Below are 20655 nucleotides of genomic sequence, written 5' to 3'. Positions count from 1 at the left end.
CATTCTGTCAGCTCCTCTCTCTACTGCCACCACCTGTTTCCTACATCCTATTCCCCTTCACCTACTGTCTCTGCTGCCACCGTTTGTTTCCTATGTCCCATTCACCATCACCTCCACTCTTTGCTGCCACCATCTGCTTCCTGTGTCCCATCCCCTGCCACCTACTGTCCCTGCTGCCACCGCCTGCTTTCTTTGTCCCATTCAGTCACCTCCTCTCCTCTCTCTACTTCCGTCACCTGCTTCCTGCATCCCATTTCCCGTAACCTACTGTCTCTGCTGCCACCACCTGCTTTCTTCATCCCTTTCCACATCACGTCCTCTCTTCTGTCAACCTCCACCTCCTGCTTTCTTTATCGCATTCCCCTATCTACCTACCCACTATCTATCTATCTATCTACTCACTATCTATCTATCTATATATTCATCCATCCACTATCTATTTATCAACTCTCTATCTCACTATATATCTTAAGCCCCCCATACACGGTCCATTAATCGGATCCGTTGTGTGCTTAAACAGCACACATCGTGTCAGATCGCATCCCTTGTTCATGCTTTGTGCATGCACTGCGATCCGATACGATGTGTACCTAGTACAAAAAGTATGTGCAGCACATACTTTTTGTACCGTACTATGTGATGCGCGGGAGCACGCATCGCATAGTACAGAACGGAGCCGGCGAAAACGGAGCGTGTATGGGCTCCTTTACACTTACATGTCTTCACTATAATTTCTTATAATTTATATGCTTAACATTTTTGTTGCCACCGCCTGCTTCATCTCTTCCGTCACCTCCTCTCTTCTCTCAACCTCCACCGCCTGCTTTATCGCATTCCCCTATCTATCTATTCATCCACTATCTATTTATTTATTCACTCTATATCTCACTATATATCTCACACTACTATATCTTTTCACTATCATTTCTTATAATTTATATGCTTAAAAATGTTTTGCTGATATATAGCCTCCAATTATCACCTGTTTGGGGGTCCCCTCCGCTCCTGATACCTCCACCCGACCTCCTAAGAACCTCTGGAGAGGGGAGACGGCGACTGCAGACCCGGGGTCCCCTCTGGTGGTGATGCGCTGATCGCGGCCTAGTCTGCGGCAGAAGCGGGGGCCTAACTTTGTTGCCGCCACGCGAGCTCCAGTACTGCTCGGCGGCTCCAGAGAAGTGCGGAAGCGGCCCAAAAGACTCCTCATAGCCTCCCCGGGTGAGCGGACATCTGCCAAGACCCGAGGAGACCCCTTGGAGAGACCCCTGGATTATATCTTTTACTGCCAGGTTGGTGCCCGCAGCTATCTCACCTTGCCGTTCAGCCCTTGGCACTGGGGGAGCTGTAAGTGCCCCGTGCATTAGGCGGCCGCGCTGGTGGGAGACAGCAGAGTCGGGGCGGTCGCTTGTGGCCGCTTGTGGATTGCGGCCTACTCGCCCGCAGGAGCCACGGCCTTGTGTGCGTGCGAGCCAGGGGACGGGCGGGACCCGACCTCCAGGTGGGAGAGTGCGCCGGGTGTGTGGAGAGCCTGCTCCGGACACCCGGGGACGGCCGGGGGCATCTCTCCAGGGCTGAGTGTCTGGGGCGGCAGCGGGCAGATGCTTGCTGGCTGAGGCCTACACAGAAGCCAGGACCCGGGGTGACGGAGGCCTTCATTTTGACTATTACGGCAGGAGTGCTGAGGGGGAACTGCCCTAAAAATATCCAGCAGGACCACCGGTGAGTCTCTACCTACAATTGCCGACCCTATTTGGAGTAAGTTGTGGATCAGCCACATACAATCTATCACCCCCCTGCAGTGGGATCCCATAGGCAGGAGAGCAAGGTTGAAGGCTTGGGCCCATGTTACTATGATCCAGAGGAGCCCAATACGAAAAACAGGGTCTGAGGAAGTCCCCAGAAAGTGTCTTCTTCCCGGGCAACGGCACCTCCTTTCTTAGAGATAATATGTAATCCCACCATGGCTCTCTAAAGTGGGGGCACCGGACGTTTCTTAGACACTTCAATGATTTGTACTTTTGAGGCAGACTTAATGTAATTCTGCCAGGGGCCTGCAATTTTTCTATTCTCCTATCCGCCCTGCGTCATTAGATTGTCTTGCCTATCTCACTTCTGTAATCATTACTAACATAATGCCGTCTAGGCGTCAGAAAGCTGTACCGGGGACTTCTAAGTCTTCTTTCTTCAAACACCCGTCCCCAATCCAGGGGATTAAACTCAAGTCTCCGGTCCCAGCATCTCAACAAAAGCTTCCAATATCTAACGCCTCCTCTGAACCCATTCCGGCACCCACTTCTCCTATTCCCAACATGGGAGACAACGACCCACTAACAATTGGTGCCATGAAACAACTGCTGCAGGCTTTCAAAGCAGACATCTTGCAGGAACTCAAAGCAGCTTTTCAATCATACCAACAATCTATTGACGCTGTGGAGCAACGGGTCGATCACCTAGAAACTAAAATGGGGGAGGTGGTGAAATCCCACAATGAGCTGATAGTCTTACATGAAGAATTACAGGAGGAGAATGCCATTCTACGTGGCAAGCTGTGTGACCTGGAGGACAGGTCACACAGAAACAATCTCAAGATCAGAGGGAAAACCTAGTGCAATTCGTAACTGACACATTCACAAAACTCCTACCCACGGTACACGTGTCTGATTTCCTCTTGGATCACATTAATCGTATCCCTAAGGCTAAAAACGCTCCGCAGGGAGCCCCCCGAGATACTTTGATGAGGTTCCATTACTTCCACATAAAAGAGCGTGTTCTGTGAGCAGCGAGATCTTCAGATGACTCTGAATCATTTGGGAGACTTACAGTTTTTTGCAGATTTCTCCGCTTCTACCCTGGCTATGAGATGGTCTTTCGCACCAATCACCAGATCCCTAAATAATGCAGACATCCCCTATTGTTGGGGCTTCCCGACAAAACTGATAGTGAGACGTAATGAGACCACAACCATTATCACATCTCCATCAGTGGGGGAGAAGATTCTAGCGGATTGGAACGTTACCCTTTGCGCGCCTTCTACCAACAGAGTGGCGCAAGACTGGTCTACAGCTAAACATAATGCTTGAATGTAAAGCATTTGCTTTTCTCAGTTCCCAGATTGCCCCTTCCTGTTGATTGTGATGGTTACTTTGGTATGTTTTGAAAAGTTGCAGTTTGGGGCCTAGTTCTCCTCCATTTGGTGGCTCGGGCTGGGGCGGGGTGTGGAACACCATCCGTTTAAATGTTCGGTAGTGGACATGGTCTGGGCCTTCCCGCCTGCCTCGGTCGGAGGATTCACCACTGGAGGGTTATTAGTGTATCTATGCTTATTATTAATATAGTTATGTTTAGCTTAGTTAGCATGTCTTATACTCTTGTTCACTCACTTACATCCTTCATTTCCTCTTACAATGGACTACGATATTTTCTCATGTCCTTGAGTAGGTTGTCCTAGAAGCTCAGGTCGGACTTTGCATGTTACAATAATACCATGGGTCTTCAAACTGCGGCCCTCCAGATGTTGTGAAACTACAAATCCCAGCATGCCTTGCCACAGTTTTGCTATAAGGGAGTGTTAAAACTGTGGCAAGGCATGCTGGGATTTGTAGTTTCACAACATCTGGAGGGCCGCAGTTTGAAGACCCATGCAATAATACGATTTAGTGGCACATACACACCCATCCCCAATTTGCTACCTCACTGATGTGCCATTTATATTTGCATCATCGTGTACATTACACCTATTGTCGAGACTCTTCGGTGCACCCTTGTACTAATACCCACGCCCCTATGTGCTGCCAACCTGGGCGGCCTTTTCAAACACCTGTACGGTGTCTCTTTCTTTGTTTCTTTCCCACACTGTATTTTTCCTACACTGTATTTTTCCTACCCTACCGGGCTGTTAGCCCAATGTCTACCCCTTTTAATCTCATTCCTGAATTATCACCCCCTATGCAACACTCATACAGCATTTAGGTACACTGGATTTAACACTATAAGTCTTCGATGTACAATATTGGACCTAGTCTTAATGCTCTTGAAACAGGTATATTTAGCGAAGTTTTTGATGTGCATTTTGCTTGTAGTCCCCGAGCTGTTTTGGTCCAAGAGGTCTGGAATACTTATTATGCCTATGGTACTCCTAAAGCTATGGTATATGTTTACTTATGACCCCAAATAAGCTTAAAATATTGTCTCTGAATGTCAAGGGCCTAAATTTCCCCAATAAGCGGAAAATGGCGTTGACGCATTTCACTATAATTAAAGCCCACATTGTGGCAGTCCAAGAGACACATTTCCCCGCCTCTGCCCCACCTCGCTTTTATAATAATAAATTTCCACATTGCATCACAGCCAATGGCCCCAATAAGAAGGCTGGAGTGGCCCTTCTTTTTTCACAGAGGTGCAATTTTTCACTCGCACAACAGATTGCAGATCCAGAAGACGGTATCTAATAGTTATGGGAAAAATTGACGATAACGCCCCAAACACTAAACAAATCCCATTTATACGAAAATTTTGCTAGACTCTCCACTCGTCATATAAAGGTTTGTTGATTATATTGGGGGATTTCAATTTAGTTCTTGATCCTAACATGGACAAATCAACCCCCGATCTAGACCGGCTGTGCCCCCTAAGAGAACCAAATCACAAGCATTCCAGCGCATTTTATGTGAGTTTGGCCTTTATGATGTGTGGAGAGAGAGGAATCCTAGTGGCAGGGATTACACTTTTTATTCTGCAGTCCATAGATCCTTTTCTAGGATTGACTTGTCTCTTTCGGATGGGAGGACCCTCCAGCAGATTGAGTCTGCGGATATACTGCCGATCGCATGGTCTGATCATTCAGCTATATTGCTTACCTGGGATTTATGTTTAATCAAATTGCCCCCCAGAGCATAAACTTAAACTAGACCCTACTAACCGTTCTTTGTACAGGGAGCTTCTCAGGACAAGAGATGTGTGGAATACTCTCTCTATGTCTGAGGTACGAAAAAACTAATTTAGGATGAAGCAGACATTTTATTCCCAAGGAGACAGTGCAGGTAGATTGCTAGCGAGAAAACTAAGGGAAACAAACGTTGGAACGCACTAAGCAAATTACTAACGTGAAGGGAGTCACAGTAACAGATCCTCTAGTTATTGCCAATTCTTTCGCAGAATATTATGCATCATTATATAACCTTCGCCAAGACCCCCTTACACCTCAACCCAATTCAGAAGCTATAGATTCCTTTTTAATACACATTGATCTACCCTCAGTGGACCAGACCACTTTAAATTTCCTTGAGCGTCCATGATCGGAAGAGGAAATCCGTGTAGTTATCGATAACTTGCCGTCTGAAAAAGCCCCTGGCCCAGATGGTTATATCAATAAATTTTATAAAATGTACCGAGACCGACTACCTCCGTTGCTAGCCCCTCTCTTTAATGAAGCATCGAAGCAGGGCTCTTTCCCAACTGAGATGTTGGAGGCCCGAATTGTGACCTTTCCAAAACTAGGTAAAAATCCTATAATTGTAATGAATTACCGCCCCATAGCCCTTCTAAATACTGATGTGAAAATCTATGCTAAATTGATTGCGAATAGGCTTAATAAGATCCTTCCATACTTAATTAACCAAGATCAAGTGGGTTTTGTGATGGGACGCCAGGCCCCAGATATTACGAGGAGAACTATACATCTGTTGGACGCCTTCTCTAGGACGGCGGAGCCGCTTTTGGTCCTGTCGTTGGACACGGAGAAGGCGTTTGACAGACTCCATTGGGGCTACCTACAAGCTGTCCTCCGCAAATTTGGATTTGGAGGTAGGGCCTTATCCTCTATTATGGCCCTATACTCCAATCCATCGGCCAAAGTTTTTGTAAATGGTATGCTCTCGTCCACGTTTACAATTTCTAATGGTACCCGGCAGGGGAGCCCGCTATCTCAGCTCATGTTTGTACTTGCAATTGAGCCACTGGCGGAAGCCATTAGATCGGCCCCCGACATAGAAGGCCCAGTCCTATTTGGGGCGCTCTTATAAGATATCTTTATTTGCGGACGACGTCCTACTCACAATTACTAATCCTTCCACATCCCTAACCTCTCTCCATAGGATACTGCATACCTACTCTTCAGTTTATACTATAAATTAAATAGCTCGAAAACAGAAGCTTTACCCATTAATAATATACCAGAACAACAGTCGAAAGAACTTAAGGCGAGCTACGGCTATGCGTGGCAGTCATTGAGCATTAAATATTTAGGTATTCAAATCACCCCTAAAATCTCGGACATAATCTCTGCCAATTACCTACCATTACTAAGTAGACTCTCCCAGATGACAAAGGATTGGATGCTTCTTGAGACATCATGGCTAGGCCGCATATCAGCTCTTAAAATGATCTTACTCCCTAAGTTGCTATATCTTTTTAGGACCATTCCCATCCTCCTCCCAAAACATCTACTAACCAAATTCAATGGGATATTCACAAAATATAGTTGGAGAGGCAAAAAGCCTAGATTAGCCAGAAGTATAATGTGCCTTCCTAAATCAAAAGGGGGATTGGCGTTCCCCAACCTTCTTTCTTATCAAGTGACCTGTATTTTGTCCCCACTCCACGAGTGGTTTGTTAGAGAGAATGTCAAACCCTGGGTCTTGCTAGAACAGGGTCTTGCCTTACCGTTAGCTATCACTGATATTTTGTGGCTTCCCCCATCTGCAGCCCCTAAGTGTATCGAACATTCTCACATCGAAATCACTCTCCCTTCCCCCGACCTGTCCCTTCCGGGATTGGCCCATATGATTCCAGACCTGTCACTGGACCTGTGGATAGCTCGGGGTATATTGACATTAGACTCTCTCCTTAAAGAGGGCACTTTAATCCCATTTAGTGATGTCCAAAACTCCTCCATTCCCACCAAGCATTTTTACAAATATCTCCAGGTATGACATTGGCTGCAGAGCACGAGCCCCTCTCCACATAAAGTAGGACCTTTGTCCAAATTCATCTCCCATAGATTTGCTCCATAACCTGGTGGTATAACCTACTTACAGACCCACAACAGCCTAATAAATTGAATTTTCAAGGTAAATGGGAACGAGATTTGCAGGTTTCGTTATCCGAAGCTGAATGGAAAACAGTTTACTACAATTGTTTCCATATATCTAAATGCCAATCGCACATAGAACAATATTACAAATTGACCCATAGACTATACCTTACCCCGGCCCTCCTACATTCTATGTGGCCATCTACTGATAGCACATGCTGGAGACAGTGCAGGGGAGTGGGAACATTGTATCATATTTCTGGTCATGTCCAAAGCTGAAGGGGATGTGGGACAAAGTATTTAAGCTACTCTCGGGCATATCGGGGTTTGTCATATCTCCACATCCGAAGATAGCACTATTTCATCTATTTCCAAACCACATCCATAAAGATGTTCATTATGTGTTGGGACATATCTTAATCTCTACCAAACTATTTATGGCTAGTCACTGGCAGACTCCTTTAGTTCCTACGATCTTAACTATCAAAGAAGCAGTACACGACCATTACCGGTTTGAAACAGAGGGTTCTGCTTGCGCCATATCTTCTCTGTCCCCATCGGCAAAGTGGATGGCCTGGATGGCATATAAATTGTCCAAACCTACCTAAGATTTCTAGCCTAGATTTTATATATTATGATAGCCTTTTCTTATCTGTCTAGAAATTGTCATGTCTCCTTTCTCAATGCTGTGTGTAATGCATTATCTTTATACCGCTACCCAGTGCTCGAAGTGGGCCGGTATACAACGGTATGGCATACCGGCACTTCACTTCGGGCACTATTTTTTTTTTTTTTTTCGAAAAGCCTCCGGAGATTAAATGAGGGCGTGGCCTGGCGTCGGAGGAGAGAAGTTCCCCGAGGCTCCGGATTTTATAACCTCAGAATTGGTCTCCCCTACACCCTCAGCGAGTCCTCACCTCGGTCCAGCCTCACCGATGCTAATACTGAAGGGATGCAGAGCCGGGGAGCGCTTCCGTCGCTCTTGCAGGTTGCGGCCTTCAGTGCTCCTGAAGCCGGGGCCTAGATTTCTGCGGTCCCCCTGCCGGATCCGCAGGAAACGCTTCGTTTTGGCCGCCGGAGGTCCCCTTCCATACTGTATGGGATCCTGGGACACGGTGGCTGCGGGGACAGGCTCCGGATCACCAGCTGGTGCCCTCACAGTCCCTGGGGCTCCATCCAGCAGAGCTCTTTGGCCCGCAGTCTGCAGCGGCGGACATCTTGCCTGCTTCACCCCAGACACACCACAGGAGGCAGAGGCTTTGCTGGATTTTAACCCTACTACGGTCATCTCCTCTGCAGCTCCCTACCCTCTCCTGAAGCAGCTGGAGTAAGAACACCAATATCTGAGGTGAGCTACACGGGGAGAACTGTCACTGGTCTCTGCCCTTACCCCACAGTGACTGACTTTCTTTATAGAGGGTGAAGTAGGCACTGTTTACACTTCTACCTTTCCCCCAGCCAGTCTGGAACAGCAGCCTCCCACAAAAGGGTGAATATCTGGGACACTGACCAGTGGCATTGAGATTTTGCTATAGTCCCCTCTGCACCCCTGTACATTCACAGGACTTTTTGAGAAGTGGTAATTGGATCTACACCCTCTAGACTCCCTTTTTACCTTTCAAACCTATCGGTGGTTATCTAGGTCGAGGCACTGACAGGGAGCCCAGCTGGGAGCGCGCATGGAGGATGATGGGAGCCTTACTGGGGATATAGAAGATGAAGTGCAGCTGATGCCCGGCAGCGTGATGGGGACAGGTGACGGGAGCCTGTGCGGAAGTCTGCGCTGCTACCGGTAAGTGGAAGCTGCGTCCTGGTCTGCTGTGTCCTTCCCATCACCCAGTGCACACCTGCCACTCTATATGGTCTGGCTGCCTACTAGCCCCTTTCTGCCCTCCCTGTGCACGGCCTCCTAACAGCGTCAGCCAGAGGTGTCTGCCGCTGGCATCAGGAGGTACACAGCTCCCACTTGTACGGCTCTCTCTTCTCCGCTCCTCCTCCTCCATACCTCCTACCCTTCCCCCTACCTCCTCTCCACATTTTCCACTTCCACTACTCCTCTCCTCTGCTAAACCTCCTTCTCACCCATCACAGTGTGTGGCAAATGTATATTGGGCATCACGGTGTGTAGCAAATGTATATTGGGAATCACGGTGTGTGGCAAATGTATATAGGGCATCACGGTGTGTAGCAAATGTATATTGGGTATCAATGTGTGTAGCAAATGTATATTGGGCATCACGGTGTGTAGCAAATGTATATTGGGCATCACGGTGTGTAGCAAATGTATATTGGGCATCACTGTGTGTAGCAAATGTATATTGGGCATCACTGTGTGTAGCAAATGTATATTGGGCATCACGGTGTGTAGCAAATGTATATTGGGCATCACGGCGTGTAGCAAATGTATATTGGGCATCACTGTGTGTAGCAAATGTATATTGGGCATCACGGTGTGTAGCAAATGTATATTGGTCATCACGGTGTGTAGCAAATGTATATTGGGCATCACAGTGTGTAGAAAATGTATATTGGGCATCACTGTGTGTAGCAAATGTATATTGGGCATCACTGTGTGTAGCAAATGTATATTGGGAATCACGGTGTGTAGCAAATGTATATTGGGCATCACTGTGTGTAGCAAATGTATATTGGGCATCACTGTGTGTAGCAAATGTATATTGGGCATCACGGTGTGTAGCAAATGTATATTGGGCATCACGGCGTGTAGCAAATGTATATTGGGCATCACTGTGTGTAGCAAATGTATATTGGGCATCACGGTGTGTAGCAAATGTATATTGGGCATCACGGTGTGTAGCAAATGTATATTGGGCATCACGGTGTGTAGCAAATGTATATTGGGCATCACTGTGTGTAGCAAATGTATATTGGGCATCACTGTGTGTAGCAAATGTATATTGGGAATCACGGTGTGTAGCAAATGTATATTGGGCATCACTGTGTGTAGCAAATGTATATTGGGCATCACTGTGTGTAGCAAATGTATATTGGGCATCACGGTGTGTGGCAAATGTATATTTGGCATCACGGTGTGTGGCAAATGTATATTGGGCATCATGGTGTGTGGCAAATCTATAATGAGCATATGCCAAACACAGTAATGCTCATTATACATTTGCCACAAACGGTGATGCCCAATATACATATGTGGCTGTCCCTGTCACTTTCTCTCTGTGTTCCCGCTGTCAGTCTCTCTCTTCTGTCACTCTGTCCATTTGTCCTTGCTGTCCTTGAATTTTGGCTCATACAGTGTGGCACAATGTGCAAGGGGCACTAGTACTAAATACTGTAGTATAAGGGGTCCTACTAGTGTGGTATATAAGGGGTATGGTATGCTACACTTAAAGACACGCCCCCTTTTTCAGTGGCCACGCCCCCTTTCCATACCCCCACTTTCATAATTTCCACTTCGAGCACTGCCTGTACCTACTTATAAACTGTATGTCCTACTTCATCTACAGTGTTGTTATCCTCCCCTTCCCCATCCCTCCACTCCCCCCTCCCTTGTCTTTTCTTTTTTCTTCCCCCTCCCCCCTCTTTATTATGTATTCCTTATCATAATGTCTGTTTTGACATGTTTGAAAATTTCAATAAAATTTTAATCTTGAAAAAAAAAATGTTTAGCTGCCACCGCCTGCTTCATCTCTTCCGTCACCTCCTCTCTTCTCTCAAACTCCACCGCCTGCTTTCTTTATTGCATTCCCCTATCTTATCTATTCATCCACTATATATTTATTTATTCACTCTATATCTCACTATATATATCTCACTCTCACTCTACTATATCTTTTCACTATAATTTCTTATAACTTATATGCTTAAAAAAAAAATTTCTGCCACCGCCTGCTTCATCTCTTCCGTCACCTCCTCTCTTCGCTCAACCTCCATCGCCTGCTTGCTTTATTGCATTCCCCTATCTATCTATTCATCCACTATGTATTTATTTATTCATTCTATATCTCACTATATATATCTCACTCTACTATATCTTTTCACTATAATTTCTTATAATTTATATGCTTCAAATTTTTTTGCTGCCACCGCCTGCTTCATCTCTTCCGTCACCTCCTCTCTTCTCTCAACCTCGACCGCCTTCTTTCTTTATTGCATTCCCCTATCTATCTATTCATCCACTATATATTTATTTATTCACTCTATATCTCACTATATATCTCACTCTATTATATCTTTTGACTATAATTTCTTATAACATATGCTTAAATAAATTGTATGCTGCCACCGCCTGCTTCATCTCTTCCGTCACCTCCTCTCTTCTCTCAACCTCCACCGCCTGCTTTCTTTATCGCATTGCCCTATCTATCTATTCATCCACTATATATTTATTTATTCACTCTCTTGGCCAAATGTAATACGGTGAGAGTTTCAGAAAGTGAGAGATTTTGGGAGAGTTTTCCCCCTTTTTTTAAAGCAGCAATCAATTACACTGCAAAACCAGGTTGATTTTGCCATGTAGTTGATTGCTGCTTTAAAAAAAAAGGGGGAAAACTCTCCCAAAATCTCTCACTTTCTGAAACTCTCACCATATTACATTTGGCCATATATCTCACTATATATCTCACTTTACTATATCTTTTCAATATAATTTCTTATAATTTATATGCTTAAATTTTTTTTGCTGCCACCGCCTGCTTCATCTTTTCCGTCACCTACTCTCTTCTCTCAACCTCCACCACCTGCTTTCTTTATTGCATTCCCCTATTAATCTATTTATCCACTGTATATTTATTTATTCACTCTATATCTCACTATATATCTCACTCTACTATATCTTTTCACTATAATTTCTTATAACTTATATACTTAAAACATTTTTTTGCTGCCACCGCCTGCTTCATCTTTTCCGTCACCTCCTCTCTTCTCTCAACCTCCACTGCCTGCTTTCTTTATTGCATTCCCCTATCAATCTATTTATCCACTGTATATTTATTTATTCACTCTATATCTCACTCTACTATATCTTTTCACTATAATTTCTTATAATTTATATGCTTAAAAATGTTTCGCTGCCACCGCCTGCTTCATCTCTTCCGACACCTCCTCTCTTCTCTCAACCTCCACTGCCTGTTTTCTTTATTGCATTCCCCTATCTATCTATTCATTCACTATATATTTATTTATTCACTCTATATCTCACTCTACTATATCTTTTCACTATAATTTCTTATAACTTATATGCTTAAAATGTTTTTTGCTGCCACCGCCTGCTTCATCTCTTCCGTCACCACCTCTCTTCTCTCAACCTCCACCGCCTGCTTGCTTTATCGCATTCCCCTATCTATCTATTCATCAACTATCTATTTATTCAATCTATATCTCACTATATATCTCACACTACTATATCTTTTCACTATAATTTCTTATAATTTATATGCTTAAAATGTTTTTTTTTTGCTGCCACCGCCTGCTTCATCTCTTCCGTCACCTCCTCTCTTCTCTCAACCTCCACCGCCTGCTTTCTTTATTGCATTCCCCTATCTATCTATTCATTCACTATATATTTATTTATTCACTCTATATCTCACTATATATCTCACACTACTATATCTTTTCACTATAATTTCTTATAACTTATATACTTAAAACATTTTTTTGCTGCCACCGCCTGCTTCATCTTTTCCGTCACCTCCTCTCTTCTCTCAACCTCCACCGCCTGCTTTCTTTATTGCATTCCCCTATCAATCTATTTATCCACTGTATATTTATTTATTCACTCTATATCTCACTCTACTATATCTTTTCACTATAATTTCTTATAATTTATATGCTTAAAAATGTTTTGCTGCCACCGCCTGCTTCATCTCTTCCGACACCTCCTCTCTTCTCTCAACCTCCACCGCCTGTTTTCTTTATTGCATTCCCCTATCTATCTATTCATTCACTATATATTTATTTATTCACTCTATATCTCACTCTACTATATCTTTTCACTATAATTTCTTATAACTTATATGCTTAAAATATTTTTTACTGCCACCGCCTGCTTCATCTCTTCCGTCACCTCCTCTCTTCTCTCAACCTCCACCGCCTGCTTTCTTTATCGCATTCCCCTATCTATCTATTCATCAACTATCTATTTATTCACTCTATATCTCACTATATATCTCACTCTACTATATCTTTTCACTATAATTTCTTATAATTTATATGCTTAAAATTTTTTTGCTGCCACCGCCTGCTTCATCTCTTCCGTCACCTCCTCTCTTCTCTCAACCTCCACCGCCTACTTTCTTTATTGCATTCCCCTATCTATCTATTTATTCACTATATATTTATTTATTCACTCTATATCTCACTTTACTATATCTTTTCACTATAATTTCTTATAATTTATATGCTTAAAATTGTTTTGCTGCCACCGCCTGCTTCATCTCTTCCGTCACCTCCTCTCTTCTCTCAACCTCCACCGCCTGCTTTCTTTATTGCATTCCCCTATCTATCTATTCATCCACTATATATTTATTTATTTATTCACTCTATATCTCACCATATATCTCACTCTACTATATCTTTTCACTATAATTTCTTATAATTTATATGCTTAAAATTTTTTTCAAATGTAAATTTCAACTTTTTTCTGCCACCGCCTGCTTCATCTCTTCCTTCACTTCCTCTCTTCTCTCTACTGCCACCGCCTGCATTTTTCATCCCATTCTGTCACCTCTTCTCCTCTATTTACTGCCACCGCCTGCTTAATGCGTCTCATTCCCCATCCTCTCCTATCCTTTCTATGCTGCCACCGCCTATATTCTGCGTCTCATTCCCTGTCACCTCCTCTCTTTGCTGCCACCGCCTGCTTTCTTCATCCCATTCCTCTCCTTTCTTTGCCACCACCACCTGCTTTCTGCCTCCTGCATCCTATTCCCAAACTGCTCTTACCAGCGTCACCACCAAATACAAAGGTCTCATACTACCTGACCGGTGTGTAGCCTTTGCCACTGTAGATCACACTCCTTCAAATCTTACCTGTTGACATCCATCCTCTTACCTTCTGTATTTCAGCTGATGTTCTATATGATAGCAAAAGTGCATTGTACCTATTACACCATGTGCAATCTGGTCACATTTATAACAAGATACAATATAGCATAATATAAATCTTTGTTTCCACGATGAAATCTATAGACACTTGGATAAGTTACTAGAATGTAACATTACGGGACTGCAGAGCATAAGCTGCTTTGTGACGCTTCTGTTTGCAGTAATGCGCTCATCTGTAGAGTAAGCACCTGGACCTGCACATCAGGGGGTTCTATGGGGAGGGGCCACATCTTAATGGGAAATGGTGGATAGGACAGAGTGTTTGTAAGTAATTGTTGGCTGGCTGCATTTACAGGATATAGGGGAAGATTCTCTAAGAATCTCCGCCCCTCTTTGCCGCCCATTGCATATTTAATTATCGCATATGCTGTAACATATGCGATAATTAAGGCAAAGGACAGCTCTTGCGTTAAGAGCTGTCCTTTGCAGTGAGAGTCGCCGGGTCCCAGCAGGTCCCGGCGGCTCTCCCCTTCCTCCTACACCCGGCAGCGCCGGGCTCTCCTCCCTGCACCCGGAAGAGGATCAGTGCAGGGAGGAGGTCACAGGTCCGGGCAGCACTGCGCTGTGCTGCCCTGACACAGGTGAGGGGGCGATGCGGGGCGGCGGGGGGTCAGCGCGGGGCGACGGAGGGTTGTGATAGAAGTCCATTGGCTTCTATGGGGCATCGCCAGATTTTTCTGGCGATGCCCCCCGCCGCGGTAACCCGGCGGGGGATGCTTACAGCATCCCAAAATGCGGTAAAAACTCAGATAACGGGGTTTTTACCGCATTTTTCGCTTAGAGAATCTCCCGCATAATATGTAAATGAGACTGAAGGGGTACAGACTGAGTATCTTTAGTTACAGAGAGGTCGCAAAATCTCTTCCCTGCTTACGGATCTTTCTTTTACAGGTTCTCAGTAAAGACCTTTTTCTGGTCCCATGAGATGAATTTCACAGCGTTGCGTGTGGACCAAACTTTGTCCGCAGTGCCTGCCGTGCTCCCCCCCACACACACACACTGCACGCCACGATCCCCGGTACGGCTGCGAATGGATGATATGCATAATAATCCGTTCGCTGCCGGGGTGAAATCACTCGATGGTCGGCAACCATCGAATGATTTCTCCAGCGCTCGTAGATCAGAGACACCTGGATGGAGGTACCATTGGAATGCCCAGCGTGTTAGTTGGGGTGGTGCTTACCCTTTCACTAGGCAGCGAGTGTACACTGCATAGAGATCAGGTCTGAATCAGGCCCAGGGTGATCATAATGAATAGCAGGTAGGAAATAAATATGTGGTACACAAAAGTGCCAAGTTGCTCAAATGATTGGTCCATTTGGACCTTATTGGTCCATTGCAAGTGCTTGCAAGGGTGGGGCTAGTTCAGGCAAGGGAGGGGCTAGTTCAGGCAACGGAGGGGCTAAACAAGGCAAGAGAATCACAGAATTCCCCCACCCTACAGGATAGTAGTAATGCAGAGAACTTAGTTTATTTCTCCTTCGCTCCATAGGGATATATGTACACTGAGTTCTCTGCATTACTACTATCATACATGTATTCCAATGCACTGATTAATCCTTTTGCTGTACATACCATCTATGTATATTACATGCCGCATACATAATGTAGTGCTGGAATAAATTCACCAGCAAATGTAGGGGCATTTTCTAGTGAGATCACTGAGAGAATGACCTGAAATCTCCCCGGGTGTACGCCCCTTTAGTGTACAACTTTCCATTCTGAACATGTATTATTGGTTATTATAATACTGCTATACCCAGATCTAGCTCCCTTTTACTTTCTTTATCATGCCCCCATTTAAAGTTGAAGTCTTCAATCAAACATGGTTAAAAATAATAAGAAAAATGAAGTTATAATGTACTTACATGCAGAACCAGGCATGGTCGCATCCAGCAGTGCCTCTGCCTCACTAGATGAACTTAGACCAGGTGGATTTGGGAAGCTTCTCCAGCTGGAGGTAATTGACGAGAAACCCGTAAAATTTGCCTGCTCCGCCGCTGTAATTGGTGGGTAATTGGCCTCTTCTGCCTCCATTAGTTCTAGATGGTTATTACTGGAGGCAGAGGGTGGAAAGAATGCCTACAGAAATAAGAAGTAAAAGTGTATATCAGTGATTATTACATCTACCATAGGACTGGTAGAGGACATAAGACAGACAGAGGCATTTAGCAAACTTCTTGTTTGTGCCATTCAACCATGTGCCATTCAACATTCTTGGGGGTGATAGAGCCAAGGCACTTCTTCAAAAGGAGGCCCGATGGACATACATGTTGAACACTATCAGCGCGTTTGGGCTGAATGAGCAATTGAATTTGAATTGTTTTCTCTAACTCCACTTTGCCTTTATAAAAGTTTCTCTTTGCTGACAGTGCCTATTTGCTTAACATGTCTTATTCATTTTTGCCGTTTTTTCACTTCTCATGTTTAGATTATTCCATCTTTGCCTAAAACATGTAATTATAAGTTTTTTTGTCTCTCACAGTGCTGCGGCCTCTATGCAACTGCGGGAAGCTAACGCCATCACTATGGCTACACCGTGCCTCTGATTGGATAGTGCGGGATGCTGGAAGCAGGAAGTGGCTGCGACTTGTGGTATGCAAGCAGCCGGCTGTTCCTTAGCAACCGGATACCCGTGACGTCATCCGACGTGCGACGAGTCAGCATGCAGGTGAGCATAAACGCGGGCTGTAGGCGCGGACTGTGCTAACACGGGGCTGGTGAAGGTATTTATTCTTGTTTATTGCATGTTTGTATCGCTTCTGATGAAAATCTGTGAAGATTGAATCGTTAAGCGCCCCTTGCGTGTCCTTCTCATTATTTCCGTGAGTTCCGCCCGATTCTGTGGATATATATATATATATATATATATATATATGCACAGCATTGCAGTAGATGTGAGGTCGCTATGGTGCAATTATAGGTGTTCATCTACTCTGTGCTATCAAGAGATATCTATATACTCTAGAAGTGCAGAGAGGAAAATGACATTCCAGAAGCTCACTATGGAAAGTGTAACCTGTGCTCTATAGTCCACTTTGTCTCCTTGTCAGCTTATTATGAGGCGCAGGATTATCAATTATATTAGAAAAATGTCAGAAGATGTAACGGAGCTCACATCTGGGACAATAAGAAAGTATTGGTAACATAGTAATTATGTCCTTTCTACTTGTGTGTCCCCTGCTAGAAAGAAAACTAAAAATGTGTCTTTGTCAGTGATCTTTATGTAACCCTGAGCACAAGAATAACTTTAGGGAACTTTACACTGTTAAGGCCCTCATACGCTACGCGATTTGGGCCAGAGGATCCAGCAGATTGTCTGTGACATCCTATCGGATCCGATGCGCAGTCCCGTGAGCATCGGATCAGAGCTCGGACGGGCTGCACATTAAATACATCTTATGTGCAGCAGTCAGCAGGACATCCAGGGTGCGGCAGGTGGCGAGGAGAATTGAAAAATCCTATTCAAAAGACTGGGTGGCCACTGTTTGGATGAGAGATCTCTTTCAGCCAATCAGCAGCCACCTGATCTTTTGAATAGTATTTTTCTATTCATACACCCCCTGCCTGCAGATCTCCGAGATTGTGTGTGATAAATCCCATGTAATTCGTGTGTATAAAAAGGCACATCATGTGCCAAATCTTATTGAGCTCTCTCAGGTAGTGTTAGGATTAAGGTCAGGGTTAGTCTGCAGAAGAGGACAGTTAGGGTTAGGTACTAGGGGGCAGTTAGGATTAAGGTCAGGGTCAGGCTGCAGAAGGGGAGAGTTAGGCTTAGACACTGGGGTGGATAGTTAGGGTTAGGCATTAGGGGGTGGAGTAGGGCTAAAATGACTAAAACTTGACAATTTGTCAGTTAAACATTTCACCCTGTCTATCCTAGACACTGCCTAATTAGTGGCCCTGTCAGCCTATTGCATGCTGACATAATGGCTGTCTATATAGACAGAGCCGATCCCTTAATCCACACCCCAAGTATGTGTTTGGCACTTATACATTATCTGCTGACCAGCAATGAGTAGCTCATGGAAGTTCTGTTTTATACTTACAGGGAAGTATGGGGGCTCCATCCCAAGGGATTCCATGGCGACCCAGTCAATGTGCTGGAAGAAGGGGTGGTGGCGAATGCTGTCAGTAACTCCTGGTTCTTGGCCCAGATGGTTATTGACAAGCTGAAAAAGGTATTTGGATGTAATTATTCAGCACAGTTGCTCAATACAATCATTGTACAAACATTTCTGCTGCCGGCACAGAAGAATATAAAGGGATTTCTCCATGGCTACAGTATGTTACTACTGACATTCTATCTGGGATCTGTTGTGTGTCTCACATTACATTCCCCATTCCAAGAACATGTAACCATTCTGCCATTTCCTGTCATATGTGTCCTAAAGGTCCATACACACTGGGCTATTATGCCCAGTCGGTGTGCACAGCAATGATCGCTATCATTGCTGAGGGTGAAAGCCGCTCAGTCCATACACACTGGGCGGCTTTCCCCCTGCCCGGCGGGGGAGGACGGCTTTGCATAGTGCAGAGCTATGCAAAGCCGTCCTCAAAGCCGCTCATCTGCTTGTAATAGCAGCAGATGAACGGCTTTCCTGGCGATGATGCGGGAGCATGCAGCATCGCTCACCGCTCATCGCCGGGCATATACACTGGGCGGCTTTGAGCTGAAAGCCGCTCAAACCTGCTGTTTTGAGCGACTTTCAGCTTAAAGTCGCCCAGTGTCTATGGGCCTTAATACTGATGTGTCTGTGTAACAATGGCTGCTCAGGTCTTGCTTGGCAATTGTATAGACATTTGTAAATAAGACTACATGCATTACTTACATACATCTTATAGATATACACAACATATCACATAGGCATGGGGCACTAAGTGGACTCGGCCAGAACTTTCTATACCTGTTATCACTAGAAATATATGTATTGGTGTTTGATAGAAACATATCTGTACATTGTTATATTGTCACTATACAATAGTCTAACGTTACTTATCTGATTATTGTCTGTCTAACAGGAATGACTGCAGAGAAACCAGTGGGATGATGCAGGTGAGGGGCAAACACACGGGCGATTTATGCCCTATTTCTAAGCGATCTGTCTAGGACACTTAGAAATGAAGCTCGGATCGCTCCCTTTGTACACCCTATAGCTATTGTGGTTCGCAGCCCTGCACATCACTATCGCCCACAAATATAGACAGTGCATGCACGTTCTATCCTGCTTACATTACCAGTCCGCATAGGCAAACACTGCTCAGCACAGATTGCTCAGCGCATATAGCAGGTGATTCCCATGTGTGCAGCTATGTGTGCTGAGCCATCTGTGCTTAAGCAGCACAGGACTCAAGTCTCCCCATGTACAGGGCTTTAGTTGACTATGTACTCCATTGTGATGCTCTTTATATTTATTAATCCTATTTATAAAATGCAGAAAAGTCACCTCTCAATAAAAAAACACCCATGTAGGTCTTTTACTTATCTGTCAATAGTTATAGCATAGCTAACAGCTGCGTCAGCCGTCGCCAGAGAAAAGATTCAGCTATTTTCCATAAAGCCACAATCTTTATTCACTGCTGCACAATGCGTGGCATAGCGGGACATATGGTATGTGTACACTCCCGCTATGCATACACTTATATAGGAGCTGGCTGGTGCGGGTACATGCACCCTGCTGCTTTATGGGAGCCTGCACTCCCACTACAGCAAGCTGCTCTACGCAGCAAAGCTGTAGCAGGACACATCTGTAGTCAGTAATAGTGGCCGGCTGTTAGAGTGCAGAGTTTACTTGTAGCAGTAATTGGACAGTAGAGTAGATCAGATACTCTGGTTTTCAATAGAGATCAGAGGACTGAACAGATTGATCCTATAACACAGTGACTAATGGTTACTTACATCCAACATCTTATAAAGGTATATACAACCAATTACATCATTTATATTAATAATTTATAAATGTAATATCATATTTACCATGTTAATGAGGTCCATGGCGGCAGATTCTGTTGCGCAGAATCTTGAGTGAGCAGCATGACCTCCGGTTATCATTTCGTTCAGGATGACTCCAAATGAGAACCAGTCTTCGCCAATCATGTACTCCTTGCCGAAATACAGCTACCAGAAGAGAGCAATTGGTTACCAACATTTTAGCAATCACTTTATTTAAAAAAATAAAAAAAAATTAAATTAACAAAATAGCGGTAAAGATAACCCCTACATGTTATAGTAACAGCAGCAATATTGTATATTGTTTATAAATAATAATTACTTTGCTGTTTTTAGGTATATTGTGACCCGAGTTATTGCTCTTTCACTTGTATATGCTAGTTCACGTACTATATATTGTTTATAAATAATAATTACTTTGCTGTTTTTAGGTATATTTTGTCCCGAGTTATTGCTCTTTCACTTCTATATGCTAGTTCACGTACTATATATTGTTTACAGCAGCTGTCCTGCCAACACACGGCAACAGTCTCACGTCATCTTCCCCTGGTAAGAGTCGGACCGGAAGTCGCATGTACCCGTTCCCATGGAGGAC

General features: G+C 44.4%; 1 long non-coding RNA gene across 1 annotated transcript in view; it reads left to right on the top strand.

Annotated features, from left to right (window-relative positions):
* The window catches only part of LOC146027107 (uncharacterized), a 28600-nt gene extending 10308 nt beyond the window's left edge, over window positions 1–18292 (top strand). The window contains exons 2-3 of the long non-coding RNA XR_014454672.1: window positions 16596–16781; window positions 18162–18292. This is a non-coding gene — a long non-coding RNA (uncharacterized LOC146027107). The remainder of the gene's footprint in view (window positions 1–16595; window positions 16782–18161) is intronic.
* The last annotated feature ends 2363 nt before the right edge of the window (window positions 18293–20655 follow it).

The sequence above is a fragment of the Crinia signifera genome, chromosome 8 (assembly GCF_055691185.1).
Source record: "Crinia signifera chromosome 8, ASM5569118v1, whole genome shotgun sequence".
NCBI classification, from domain to species: domain Eukaryota; kingdom Metazoa; phylum Chordata; class Amphibia; order Anura; family Myobatrachidae; genus Crinia; species Crinia signifera.
This window is presented reverse-complemented; position numbering and strand designations above follow the sequence as displayed.